This window comes from Clavelina lepadiformis, chromosome 1 (assembly GCF_947623445.1).
Source record: "Clavelina lepadiformis chromosome 1, kaClaLepa1.1, whole genome shotgun sequence".
In the NCBI taxonomy this organism is placed as follows: domain Eukaryota; kingdom Metazoa; phylum Chordata; class Ascidiacea; order Aplousobranchia; family Clavelinidae; genus Clavelina; species Clavelina lepadiformis.
This window is the reverse complement of record NC_135240.1, coordinates 16,108,673-16,125,196: the sequence shown is the minus strand read 5'-3', so window position 1 is coordinate 16,125,196 and position 16,524 is coordinate 16,108,673.

The following is a 16,524-nucleotide window of genomic DNA, read 5'->3' as shown; positions in this document are numbered from 1 at the left end:
ATTTTGAGACCAGTTAGAACTTTTTGCAATGTGAATTGCACATTTGGCACCATATTGTTCACAAAGTATTTTTTACGACCTATACAACTAATGTATAGTGCAAATTTTTGAGTTAAGTTCTTTTAACGATAACAGACAAACCTTTCATTGGTTAACTGTTATACTTTTATTATTTACTTATTAGGCTCTAATAAACATTTTGAGACCCGTTAGAACTTTTTGCAATGTGAATTGCACATTTGGCACCATATAGTTCACAAGGCGCTTTTTAGGACCTATATAACTAATGTATAGTGCAAATTTTTTAGTTAAGTTCTTTTAACGATAACAGACAAACCTTTCATTGGTTAACTGTTATACTTTTATTATTTACTTATTAGACTCTAATAAACATTTTGAGACCAGTTAGAACTTTTTGCAATGTGAATTGCACATTTGGCACCATATTGTTCACAAGGCACTTTTTAGGACCTATATAACTAATGTATAGTGCAAATTTTTAGTTAAGTTCTTTTAACGATAACAGACAAACCTTTCATTGGTTAACTGTTATACTTTTATTATTTACTTATTAGGCTCTAATAAACATTTTGAGACTAGTTAGAACTTTTTGCAATGTGAATTGCACATTTGGCACCAAATAGTTCACAAGGTACTTTTTAGGACCTATATAACTAATGTATAGTGCAAATTTTTTAGTTAAGTTCTTTTAACGATAACAGACAAACCTTTTATTGGTTAACTGTTATACTTTTATTATTTACTTATTAGACTCTAATAAACATTTTGAGACCAGTTAGAACTTTTTGCAATGTGAATTGCACATTTGGCACCATATTGTTCACAAGGTATTTTTTAGGACCTATATAACTAATGTATAGTGCAAATTTTTTAGTTAAGTTCTTTTAACGATAACAGACAAACCTTTCATTGGTTAACTGTTATACTTTTATTATTTACTTATTAGACTCTAATAAACATTTTGAGACCAGTTAGAACTTTTTGCAATGTGAATTGCACATTTGGCACCATATTGTTCACAAAGTATTTTTTAGGATCTATATAACTAATGTATAGTGCAAATTTTTTAGTTAAGTTCTTTTAACGATAACAGACAAACCTTTCATTGGTTAACTGTTATACTTTTATTATTTACTTATTAGACTCTAATAAACATTTTGAGACCAGTTAGAACTTTTTGCAATGTGAATTGCACATTTGGCACTATATTGTTCACAAGGCACTTTTTAGGACCTATATAACTAATGTATAGCGCAAATTTTTTAGTTAAGTTCTTTTAACGATAACAGACAAACCTTTCATTGGTTAACTGTTATACTTTTATTATTTACTTATTAGACTCTAATAAACATTTTGAGACCAGTTAGAACTTTTTGCAATGTGAATTGCACATTTGGCACCATATTGTTCACAAGGTATTTTTTAGGACCTATATAACTAATGTATAGTGCAAATTTTTGAGTTAAGTTCTTTTAACGATAACAGACAAACCTTTCATTGGTTAACTGTTATACTTTTATTATTTACTTATTAGGCTCTAATAAACATTTTGAGACCCGTTAGAACTTTTTGCAATGTGAATTGCACATTTGGCACCATATAGTTCACAAGGCGCTTTTTAGGACCTATATAACTAATGTATAGTGCAAATTTTTTAGTTAAGTTCTTTTAACGATAACAGACAAACCTTTCATTGGTTAACTGTTATACTTTTATTATTTACTTATTAGACTCTAATAAACATTTTGAGACCAGTTAGAACTTTTTGCAATGTGAATTGCACATTTGGCACCATATTGTTCACAAGGCACTTTTTAGGACCTATATAACTAATGTATAGTGCAAATTTTTTAGTTAAGTTCTTTTAACGATAACAGACAAACCTTTCATTGGTTAACTGTTATACTTTTATTATTTACTTATTAGGCTCTAACCCTTTGCGGTCCACCTACATCCCTGGGATGATAAACAAAATTATGTAATGCTGTCCACCTACATCCCTAGGATGACTTTTGTGTACAGCGGTTTTTACGGGTCTACCTACATTCTAAGAATGTTACAACATTTATTATCGATTTTGGAACACAGTAGATGGTATTTATTAGGGTTTTACCCTGACTTTTGTTAAGTTGAAGTGAATTTGGAACTGGAAACCAGTTAGTAAAACTGGGCTAGGCAAGGGCATTTCTTGCACTCAGCTATAATGAATTTTGCTTGTTATTGTATTTTATTACTACCTTACAGACGAGAGTTGTAGTAAATAGTATTGGATTGTTTATAGTAAAATGGCTGCTAGAAGGTTTAGTGCTAATGATGTACTTGAAATGCTTGATTCTGAAGATGAAAATAATTCAAACATGGAGGTTGATGAAGAGAGTGATTTTTCTGATTCAGATATGGAAATGAGTTATGATGGGAGCTCTGATCCTGATGAGCACTCAGACAGTGATGGATCTACCTCTAATGATGTTGTAGACTCTAATGGATGGAGAGTATGGCATGATAATGACAGTGATTTTCCTCATCACCCATTTACAGCTACTGATGTGGGACCAAACTTGGAAAAGATCCCAGAAACAGAATTGGAATATTTTCAAAATTTTATGTCGAATGAAATATTTATGGAAATTTTGGTGGCAACAAATGCATATGCAACAATACGACTACAGAAAAAAAGATTTGTAAAGACTTCTGTATGGTATGGTTGGCAAGATTTAACTTTGCCTGAATTAAAGAAAATTTGTCGCGTCAAGATCTGCCGTTTACATCGAGGATCGTGATGCATTTAGTTGGCAAGCTGCTGTCAAAAGTCAGAGCAAGTGGTTATCATATATATACAGACCGGTTTTATACAAGCTACACTCTAGCAAAAGAACTGCTTCAGAATAAAATCCACCTTACTGGAACTATCCAGAAGAATAGGGTTGGACTACCCACTGAAGTAAAGCGTTTGCGATTGAAAAATTTACAGTTGAAAGCATACCGTCATCCAGAAAATATTCTAACACTTGGATGGCAAGATAGACGCTTGATACTGATGCTCAGCACCTGGCACAATGTGGACACTGCACCCCACAGTCGTTGGCGAAATGGGAGGCAGGAAGATGTAGAGAAACCTGATGTAATCCGTGATTACACAGCTAACATGGGCGCAGTTGATCGTTCTGATCATTACTGCGCATCATACTCCTTCACACGAAAAACGCTGCGGTGGTGGAGAAAGCTATTTTTCTGGTTGGTTGAAGTATGCATGGTTAACTCATTCTTGGTTTACAAGGAGATGCAACACCTTAGAGATTCAAGACAACTACAATATAGAAACAAGGTGATTGTGCAACTAATAGGAGACGTCCGCAACAGGAAACCGAAACGAGGAAGGCCAAGTGAAAGCGATTCTGCTGAGCGCCTCAACAAATCACCACATTTCATCAAAAAAGGAGCAAGAGGTCACACAAAGAATTGCATGGTTTGCAACACCAAAGAACAAAGGAAAACCACCTTATTCTTTTGTGAAACATGCCAAAGAAAACCTGGTCTTCATCCAGGAGAATGCTTCAAAAAATATCACACCCAAGTCACCTACAAAGACTGACCAAAGTCCAGGCGTCATACAGGAGTTCACCAGAAAATTTCAACAGTGTGATAAGAGTGTGTTAATTTTACTTGTAAACAAACTGCATTTGTGTTTCAATAAACGTCAGTACTGTTTGAAATATGTGATACCTTTTGTCTAGAAAATACATGATGCAAAAAATTGAAAAAAATGCAAAAAACTGCGAAAAATAGCACTTTTAAAAACGCTAAAAAAAAAAAAACTAAAAAAAATTTCGCCAAAAAAATTTCACATCCGTACTCTACACATGAAAAACTACCCAAAAATGCAATAAAAAAAAATTGGACCTAGACTGACCGAAACGGTAAAAATAAATTGGACCGCAAAGGGCTAATAAACATTTTGAGACCCGTTAGAACTTTTTGCAATGTGAATTGCACATTTGGCACCATATAGTTCACAAGGTACTTTTTGGGACCTATATAACTAATGTATAGTGCAAATTTTTTAGTTAAGTTCTTTTAACGATAACAGACAAACCTTTCATTGGTTAACTGTTATACTTTTATTATTTACTTATTAGACTGTAATAAACATTTTGAGACCAGTTAGAACTCTTTGCAATGTGAATTGCACATTTGGCACCATATTGTTGACAAGGTACTTTTTAGGACCTATATAACTAATGTATAGTGCAAATTTTTTAGTTAAGTTCTTTTAACGATAACAGACAAACCTTTCATTGGTTAACTGTTATACTTTTATTATTTACTTATTAGGCTCTAATAAACATTTTGAGACCCGTTAGAACTTTTTGCAATGTGAATTGCACATTTGGCACCGTATAGTTCACAAGGTACTTTTTAGGACCTATATAACTAATGTATAGTGCAAATTTTTTAGTTAAGTTCTTTTAACGATAACAGACAAACCTTTCATTGGTTAACTGTTATACTTTTATTATTTACTTATTAGGCTCTAATAAACATTTTGAGACCAGTTAGAACTTTTTGCAATGTGAATTGCACATTTGGCACCATATAGTTCACAAAGTACTTTTTAGGACCTATATAACTAATGTATAGTGCAAATTTTTTAGTTAAGTTCTTTTAACGATAACAGACAAACCTTTCATTGGTTAACTGTTATACTTTTATTATTTACTTATTAGGCTCTAATAAACATTTGGAGACCCGTTAGAACTTTTTGCAATGTGAATTGCACATTTGGCACCATATTGTTCACAAGGCACTTTTTAGGACCTATATAACTAATGTATAGTGCAAATATTTTAGTTAAGTTCTTTTAACGATAACAGACAAACCTTTTATTGGTTAACTGTTATACTTTTATTATTTACTTATTAGACTCTAATAAACATTTTGAGACCAGTTAGAACTTTTTTCAATGTGAATTGCACATTTGGCACCATATTGTTCACAATGCACTTTTTAGGACCTATATAACTAATGTATAGCGCAAATTTTTTAGTTAAGTTCTTTTAACGATAACAGACAAACCTTTCATTGGTTAACTGTTATACTTTTATTATTTACTTATTAGACTCTAATAAACATTTTGAGACCAGTTAGAACTTTTTGCAATGTGAATTGCACATTTGGCACCATATTGTTCACAAGGCACTTTTTAGGACCTATATAACTAATGTATAGTGCAAATTTTTTAGTTAAGTTTTTTTAACGATAACAGACAAACCTTTCATTGGTTAACTGTTATACTTTTATTATTTACTTATTAGACTCTAATAAACATTTTGAGACCAGTTAGAACTTTTTGCAATGTGAATTGCACATTTGGCACCATATTGTTCACAAGGCACTTTTTAGGACCTATATAACTAATGTATAGTGCAAATTTTTTAGTTAAGTTCTTTTAACGATAACAGACAAACCTTTCATTGGTTAACTGTTATACTTTTATTATTTACTTATTAGGCTCTAATAAACATTTTGAGACCCGTTAGAACTTTTTGCAATGTGAATTGCACATTTGGCACCATATAGTTCACAAGGTACTTTTTGGGACCTATATAACTAATGTATAGTGCAAATTTTTTAGTTAAGTTCTTTTAACGATAACAGACAAACCTTTCATTGGTTAACTGTTATACTTTTATTATTTACTTATTAGACTGTAATAAACATTTTGAGACCAGTTAGAACTTTTTGCAATGTGAATTGCACATTTGGCACCATATTGTTCACAAGGCACTTTTTAGGACCTATATAACTAATGTATAACGCAAATTTTTTAGTTAAGTTCTTTTAACGATAACAGACAAACCTTTCATTGGTTAACTGTTATACTTTTATTATTTACTTATTAGACTGTAATAAACATTTTGAGACCCGTTAGAACTTTTTGCAATGTGAATTGCACATTTGGCACCGTATAGTTCACAAGGTACTTTTTAGGACCTATATAACTAATGTATAGTGCAAATTTTTTAGTTAAGTTCTTTTAACGATAACAGACAAACCTTTCATTGGTTAACTGTTATACTTTTATTATTTACTTATTAGACTCTAATAAACATTTTGAGACCCGTTAGAACTTTTCGCAATGTGAATTGCACATTTGGCACCGTATAGTTCACAAGGCACTTTTTAGGACCTATATAACTAATGTATAGTGCAAATTTTTTAGTTAAGTTCTTTTAACGATAACAGACAAACCTTTCATTGGTTAACTGTTATACTTTTATTATTTACTTATTAGGCTCTAATAAACATTTTGAGACCAGTTAGAACTTTTTGCAATGTGAATTGCACATTTGGCACCATATAGTTCACAAGGTACTTTTTAGGACCTATATAACTAATGTATAGTGCAAATATTTTAGTTAAGTTCTTTTAACGATAACAGACAAACCTTTTATTGGTTAACTGTTATACTTTTATTATTTACTTATTAGACTCTAATAAACATTTTGAGACCAGTTAGAACTTTTTTCAATGTGAATTGCACATTTGGCACCATATTGTTCACAAGGTATTTTTTAGGACCTATATAACTAATGTATAGTGCAAATTTTTAGTTAAGTTCTTTTAACGATAACAGACAAACCTTTCATTGGTTAACTGTTATACTTTTATTATTTACTTATTAGACTCTAATAAACATTTTGAGACCAGTTAGAACTTTTTGCAATGTGAATTGCACATTTGGCACCATATTGTTCACAAGGCACTTTTTAGGACCTATATAACTAATGTTGAGCGCAAATTTTTTAGTTAAGTTCTTTTAACGATAACAGACAAACCTTTCATTGGTTAACTGTTATACTTTTATTATTTACTTATTAGACTCTAATAAACATTTTGAGACCAGTTAAAACTTTTTGCAATGTGAATTGCACATTTGGCACCATATTGTTCACAAGGCACTTTTTAGGACCTATATAACTAATGTATAGTGCAAATTTTTGAGTTAAGTTCTTTTAACGATAACAGACAAACCTTTCATTGGTTAACTGTTATACTTTTATTATTTACTTATTAGGCTCTAATAAACATTTTGAGACCCGTTAGAACTTTTTGCAATGTGAATTGCACATTTGGCACCATATTGTTCACAAGGCACTTTTTAGGACCTATATAACTAATGTATAGTGCAAATTTTTTATTTAAGTTCTTTTAACGATAACAGACAAACCTTTCATTGGTTAACTGTTATACTTTTATTATTTACTTATTAGACTCTAATAAACATTTTGAGACCAGTTAGAACTTTTTGCAATGTGAATTGCACATTTGGCACCATATTGTTCACAAGGTATTTTTTAGGACCTATATAACTAATGTATAGTGCAAATTTTTTAGTTAAGTTCTTTTAACGATAACAGACAAACCTTTCATTGGTTAACTGTTATACTTTTATTATTTACTTATTAGACTCTAATAAACATTTTGAGACCAGTTAGAACTTTTTGCAATGTGAATTGCACATTTGGAACCATATTGTTCACAAGGCACTTTTTAGGACCTATATAACTAATGTATAGTGCAAATTTTTTAGTTAAGTTCTTTTAACGATAACAGACAAACCTTTGATTGGTTAACTGTTATACTTTTATTATTTACTTATTAGGCTCTAATAAACATTTTGAGACCCGTTAGAACTTTTTGCAATGTGAATTGCACATTTGGCACCATATTGTTGACAAGGTACTTTTTAGGACCTATATAACTAATGTATAGTGCAAATTTTTTAGTTAAGTTCTTTTAACGATAACAGACAAACCTTTCATTGGTTAACTGTTATACTTTTATTATTTACTTATTAGACTCTAATAAACATTTTGAGACCAGTTAGAACTTTTTGCAATGTGAATTGCACATTTGGAACCATATTGTTCACAAGGCACTTTTTAGGACCTATATAACTAATGTATAGTGCAAATTTTTTAGTTAAGTTCTTTTAACGATAACAGACAAACCTTTGATTGGTTAACTGTTATACTTTTATTATTTACTTATTAGGCTCTAATAAACATTTTGAGACCCGTTAGAACTTTTTGCAATGTGAATTGCACATTTGGCACCATATTGTTGACAAGGTACTTTTTAGGACCTATATAACTAATGTATAGTGCAAATTTTTTAGTTAAGTTCTTTTAACGATAACAGACAAACCTTTCATTGGTTAACTGTTATACTTTTATTATTTACTTATTAGGCTCTAATAAACATTTTGAGACCCGTTAGAACTTTTTGCAATGTGAATTGCACATTTGGCACCATATAGTTCACAAGGTACTTTTTGGGACCTATATAACTAATGTATAGTGCAAATTTTTTAGTTAAGTTCTTTTAACGATAACAGACAAACCTTTCATTGGTTAACTGTTATACTTTTATTATTTACTTATTAGACTGTAATAAACATTTTGAGACCAGTTAGAACTTTTTGCAATGTGAATTGCACATTTGGCACCATATTGTTCACAAGGCACTTTTTAGGACCTATATAACTAATGTATAACGCAAATTTTTTAGTTAAGTTCTTTTAACGATAACAGACAAACCTTTCATTGGTTAACTGTTATACTTTTATTATTTACTTATTAGACTGTAATAAACATTTTGAGACCCGTTAGAACTTTTTGCAATGTGAATTGCACATTTGGCACCGTATAGTTCACAAGGTACTTTTTAGGACCTATATAACTAATGTATAGTGCAAATTTTTTAGTTAAGTTCTTTTAACGATAACAGACAAACCTTTCATTGGTTAACTGTTATACTTTTATTATTTACTTATTAGACTCTAATAAACATTTTGAGACCCGTTAGAACTTTTCGCAATGTGAATTGCACATTTGGCACCGTATAGTTCACAAGGCACTTTTTAGGACCTATATAACTAATGTATAGTGCAAATTTTTTAGTTAAGTTCTTTTAACGATAACAGACAAACCTTTCATTGGTTAACTGTTATACTTTTATTATTTACTTATTAGGCTCTAATAAACATTTTGAGACCCGTTAGAACTTTTCGCAATGTGAATTGCACATTTGGCACCGTATAGTTCACAAGGCACTTTTTAGGACCTATATAACTAATGTATAGTGCAAATATTTTAGTTAAGTTCTTTTAACGATAACAGACAAACCTTTTATTGGTTAACTGTTATACTTTTATTATTTACTTATTAGACTCTAATAAACATTTTGAGACCAGTTAGAACTTTTTTCAATGTGAATTGCACATTTGGCACCATATTGTTCACAAGGTATTTTTTAGGACCTATATAACTAATGTATAGTGCAAATTTTTAGTTAAGTTCTTTTAACGATAACAGACAAACCTTTCATTGGTTAACTGTTATACTTTTATTATTTACTTATTAGACTCTAATAAACATTTTGAGACCAGTTAGAACTTTTTGCAATGTGAATTGCACATTTGGCACCATATTGTTCACAAGGCACTTTTTAGGACCTATATAACTAATGTATAGTGCAAATTTTTTAGTTAAGTTCTTTTAACGATAACAGACAAACCTTTCATTGGTTAACTGTTATACTTTTATTATTTACTTATTAGACTCTAATAAACATTTTGAGACCAGTTAAAACTTTTTGCAATGTGAATTGCACATTTGGCACCATATTGTTCACAAGGCACTTTTTAGGACCTATATAACTAATGTATAGTGCAAATTTTTGAGTTAAGTTCTTTTAACGATAACAGACAAACCTTTCATTGGTTAACTGTTATACTTTTATTATTTACTTATTAGGCTCTAATAAACATTTTGAGACCCGTTAGAACTTTTTGCAATGTGAATTGCACATTTGGCACCATATTGTTCACAAGGCACTTTTTAGGACCTATATAACTAATGTATAGTGCAAATTTTTTATTTAAGTTCTTTTAACGATAACAGACAAACCTTTCATTGGTTAACTGTTATACTTTTATTATTTACTTATTAGACTCTAATAAACATTTTGAGACCAGTTAGAACTTTTTGCAATGTGAATTGCACATTTGGCACCATATTGTTCACAAGGTATTTTTTAGGACCTATATAACTAATGTATAGTGCAAATTTTTTAGTTAAGTTCTTTTAACGATAACAGACAAACCTTTGATTGGTTAACTGTTATACTTTTATTATTTACTTATTAGGCTCTAATAAACATTTTGAGACCCGTTAGAACTTTTTGCAATGTGAATTGCACATTTGGCACCATATTGTTGACAAGGTACTTTTTAGGACCTATATAACTAATGTATAGTGCAAATTTTTTAGTTAAGTTCTTTTAACGATAACAGACAAACCTTTCATTGGTTAACTGTTATACTTTTATTATTTACTTATTAGGCTCTAATAAACATTTTGAGACCAGTTAGAACTTTTTGCAATGTGAATTGCACATTTCGCACCATATAGTTCACAAGGTACTTTTTAGGACCTATATAACTAATGTATAGTGCAAATTTTTTAGTTAAGTTCTTTTAACGATAACAGACAAACCTTTCATTGGTTAACTGTTATACTTTTATTATTTACTTATTAGGCTCTAATAAACATTTTGAGACCAGTTAGAACTTTTTGCAATGTGAATTGCACATTTGGCACCATATAGTTCACAAGGCACTTTTTAGGACCTATATAACTAATGTATAGTCCAAATTTTTTAGTTAAGTTCTTTTAACGATAACAGACAAACCTTTCATTGGTTAACTGTTATACTTTTATTATTTACTTATTAGGCTCTAATAAACATTTTGAGACCAGTTAGAACTTTTTGCAATGTGAATTGCACATTTGGCACCAAATAGTTCACAAGGTACTTTTTAGGACCTATATAACTAATGTATAGTGCAAATTTTTTAGTTAAGTTCTTTTAACGATAACAGACAAACCTTTTATTGGTTAACTGTTATACTTTTATTATTTACTTATTAGACTCTAATAAACATTTTGAGACCAGTTAGAACTTTTTGCAATGTGAATTGCACATTTGAAACCATATTGTTCACAAGGTATTTTTTAGGACCTATATAACTAATGTATAGTGCAAATTTTTTAGTTAAGTTCTTTTAACGATAACAGACAAACCTTTCATTGGTTAACTGTTATACTTTTATTATTTACTTATTAGACTCTAATAAACATTTTGAGACCAGTTAGAACTTTTTGCAATGTGAATTGCACATTTGGCACCATATTGTTCACAAGGTATTTTTTAGGATCTATATAACTAATGTATAGTGCAAACTTTTAGTTAAGTTCTTTTAACGATAACAGACAAACCTTTCATTGGTTAACTGTTATACTTTTATTATTTACTTATTAGACTCTAATAAACATTTTGAGACCAGTTAGAACTTTTTGCAATGTGAATTGCACATTTGGCACTATATTGTTCACAAGGCACTTTTTAGGACCTATATAACTAATGTATAGCGCAAATTTTTTAGTTAAGTTCTTTTAACGATAACAGACAAACCTTTTATTGGTTAACTGTTATACTTTTATTATTTACTTATTAGACTCTAATAAACATTTTGAGACCAGTTAGAACTTTTTGCAATGTGAATTGCACATTTGGCACTATATTGTTCACAAGGCACTTTTTAGGACCTATATAACTAATGTATAGTGCAAATTTTTAGTTAAGTTCTTTTAACGATAACAGACAAACCTTTCATTGGTTAACTGTTATACTTTTATTATTTACTTATTAGACTCTAATAAACATTTTGAGACCAGTTAGAACTTTTTGCAATGTGAATTGCACATTTGGCACCATATTGTTCACAAGGCACTTTTTAGGACCTATATAACTAATGTATAGTGCAAATTTTTTAGTTAAGTTCTTTTAACGATAACAGACAAACCTTTCATTGGTTAACTGTTATACTTTTATTATTTACTTATTAGACTCTAATAAACATTTTGAGACCAGTTAAAACTTTTTGCAATGTGAATTGCACATTTGGCACCATATTGTTCACAAGGCACTTTTTAGGACCTATATAACTAATGTATAGTGCAAATTTTTGAGTTAAGTTCTTTTAACGATAACAGACAAACCTTTCATTGGTTAACTGTTATACTTTTATTATTTACTTATTAGGCTCTAATAAACATTTTGAGACCCGTTAGAACTTTTTGCAATGTGAATTGCACATTTGGCACCATATTGTTCACAAGGCACTTTTTAGGACCTATATAACTAATGTATAGTGCAAATATTTTAGTTAAGTTCTTTTAACGATAACAGACAAACCTTTTATTGGTTAACTGTTATACTTTTATTATTTACTTATTAGACTCTAATAAACATTTTGAGACCAGTTAGAACTTTTTTCAATGTGAATTGCACATTTGGCACCATATTGTTCACAAGGTATTTTTTAGGACCTATATAACTAATGTATAGTGCAAATTTTTAGTTAAGTTCTTTTAACGATAACAGACAAACCTTTCATTGGTTAACTGTTATACTTTTATTATTTACTTATTAGACTCTAATAAACATTTTTAGACCAGTTAGAACTTTTTGCAATGTGAATTGCACATTTGGCACCATATTGTTCACAAGGCACTTTTTAGGACCTATATAACTAATGTATAGCGCAAATTTTTTAGTTAAGTTCTTTTAACGATAACAGACAAACCTTTCATTGGTTAACTGTTATACTTTTATTATTTACTTATTAGACTCTAATAAACATTTTGAGACCAGTTAAAACTTTTTGCAATGTGAATTGCACATTTGGCACCATATTGTTCACAAGGCACTTTTTAGGACCTATATAACTAATGTATAGTGCAAATTTTTGAGTTAAGTTCTTTTAACGATAACAGACAAACCTTTCATTGGTTAACTGTTATACTTTTATTATTTACTTATTAGGCTCTAATAAACATTTTGAGACCCGTTAGAACTTTTTGCAATGTGAATTGCACATTTGGCACCATATTGTTCACAAGGCACTTTTTAGGACCTATATAACTAATGTATAGTGCAAATTTTTTATTTAAGTTCTTTTAACGATAACAGACAAACCTTTCATTGGTTAACTGTTATACTTTTATTATTTACTTATTAGACTCTAATAAACATTTTGAGACCAGTTAGAACTTTTTGCAATGTGAATTGCACATTTGGCACCATATTGTTCACAAGGTATTTTTTAGGACCTATATAACTAATGTATAGTGCAAATTTTTTAGTTAAGTTCTTTTAACGATAACAGACAAACCTTTCATTGGTTAACTGTTATACTTTTATTATTTACTTATTAGACTCTAATAAACATTTTGAGACCAGTTAGAACTTTTTGCAATGTGAATTGCACATTTGGCACCATATTGTTCACAAGGCACTTTTTAGGACCTATATAACTAATGTATAGCGCAAATGTTTTAGTTAAGTTCTTTTAACGATAACAGACAAACCTTTCATTGGTTAACTGTTATACTTTTATTATTTACTTATTAGGCTCTAATAAACATTTTGAGACCCGTTAGAACTTTTTGCAATGTGAATTGCACATTTGGCACCATATTGTTGACAAGGTACTTTTTAGGACCTATATAACTAATGTATAGTGCAAATTTTTTAGTTAAGTTCTTTTAACGATAACAGACAAACCTTTCATTGGTTAACTGTTATACTTTTATTATTTACTTATTAGGCTCTAATAAACATTTTGAGACCAGTTAGAACTTTTTGCAATGTGAATTGCACATTTCGCACCATATAGTTCACAAGGTACTTTTTAGGACCTATATAACTAATGTATAGTGCAAATTTTTTAGTTAAGTTCTTTTAACGATAACAGACAAACCTTTCATTGGTTAACTGTTATACTTTTATTATTTACTTATTAGGCTCTAATAAACATTTTGAGACCTGTTAGAACTTTTTGCAATGTGAATTGCACATTTGGCACCATATAGTTCACAAGGTACTTTTTAGGACCTATATAACTAATGTATAGTCCAAATTTTTTAGTTAAGTTCTTTTAACGATAACAGACAAACCTTTCATTGGTTAACTGTTATACTTTTATTATTTACTTATTAGGCTCTAATAAACATTTTGAGACCAGTTAGAACTTTTTGCAATGTGAATTGCACATTTGGCACCAAATAGTTCACAAGGTACTTTTTAGGACCTATATAACTAATGTATAGTGCAAATTTTTTAGTTAAGTTCTTTTAACGATAACAGACAAACCTTTTATTGGTTAACTGTTATACTTTTATTATTTACTTATTAGACTCTAATAAACATTTTGAGACCAGTTAGAACTTTTTGCAATGTGAATTGCACATTTGGCACCATATTGTTCACAAGGTATTTTTTAGGACCTATATAACTAATGTATAGTGCAAATTTTTTAGTTAAGTTCTTTTAACGATAACAGACAAACCTTTCATTGGTTAACTGTTATACTTTTATTATTTACTTATTAGACTCTAATAAACATTTTGAGACCAGTTAGAACTTTTTGCAATGTGAATTGCACATTTGGCACCATATTGTTCACAAGGTATTTTTTAGGATCTATATAACTAATGTATAGTGCAAATTTTTTAGTTAAGTTCTTTTAACGATAACAGACAAACCTTTCATTGGTTAACTGTTATACTTTTATTATTTACTTATTAGACTCTAATAAACATTTTGAGACCAGTTAGAACTTTTTGCAATGTGAATTGCACATTTGGCACTATATTGTTCACAAGGCACTTTTTAGGACCTATATAACTAATGTATAGCGCAAATTTTTTAGTTAAGTTCTTTTAACGATAACAGACAAACCTTTTATTGGTTAACTGTTATACTTTTATTATTTACTTATTAGGCTCTAATAAACATTTTGAGACCCGTTAGAACTTTTTGCAATGTGAATTGCACATTTGGCACCATATTGTTCACAATGCACTTTTTAGGACCTATATAACTAATGTATAGCGCAAATTTTTTAGTTAAGTTCTTTTAACGATAACAGACAAACCTTTCATTGGTTAACTGTTATACTTTTATTATTTACTTATTAGACTCTAATAAACATTTTGAGACCAGTTAGAACTTTTTGCAATGTGAATTGCACATTTGGCACCATATTGTTCACAAGGCACTTTTTAGGACCTATATAACTAATGTATAGTGCAAATTTTTTAGTTAAGTTCTTTTAACGATAACAGACAAACCTTTCATTGGTTAACTGTTATACTTTTATTATTTACTTATTAGACTCTAAAAAACATTTTGAGACCAGTTAGAACTTTTTGCAATGTGAATTGCACATTTGGCACCATATTGTTCACAAGGCACTTTTTAGGACCTATATAACTAATGTATAGTGCAAATTTTTTAGTTAAGTTCTTTTAACGATAACAGACAAACCTTTCATTGGTTAACTGTTATACTTTTATTATTTACTTATTAGGCTCTAATAAACATTTTGAGACCCGTTAGAACTTTTTGCAATGTGAATTGCACATTTGGCACCATATAGTTCACAAGGTACTTTTTGGGACCTATATAACTAATGTATAGTGCAAATTTTTTAGTTAAGTTCTTTTAACGATAACAGACAAACCTTTCATTGGTTAACTGTTATACTTTTATTATTTACTTATTAGACTGTAATAAACATTTTGAGACCAGTTAGAACTTTTTGCAATGTGAATTGCACATTTGGCACCATATTGTTCACAAGGCACTTTTTAGGACCTATATAACTAATGTATAACGCAAATTTTTTAGTTAAGTTCTTTTAACGATAACAGACAAACCTTTCATTGGTTAACTGTTATACTTTTATTATTTACTTATTAGGCTCTAATAAACATTTTGAGACCCGTTAGAACTTTTTGCAATGTGAATTGCACATTTGGCACCGTATAGTTCACAAGGTACTTTTTAGGACCTATATAACTAATGTATAGTGCAAATTTTTTAGTTAAGTTCTTTTAACGATAACAGACAAACCTTTCATTGGTTAACTGTTATACTTTTATTATTTACTTATTAGACTCTAATAAACATTTTGAGACCCGTTAGAACTTTTCGCAATGTGAATTGCACATTTGGCACCATATAGTTCACAAGGCACTTTTTAGGATCTATATAACTAATGTATAGTGCAAATTTTTTAGTTAAGTTCTTTTAACGATAACAGACAAACCTTTCATTGGTTAACTGTTATACTTTTATTATTTACTTATTAGGCTCTAATAAACATTTTGAGACCAGTTAGAACTTTTTGCAATGTGAATTGCACATTTGGCACCATATTGTTCACAAGGCACTTTTTAGGACCTATATAACTAATGTATAGTGCAAATTTTTTATTTAAGTTCTTTTAACGATAACAGACAAACCTTTCATTGGTTAACTGTTATACTTTTATTATTTACTTATTAGACTCTAATAAACATTTTGAGACCA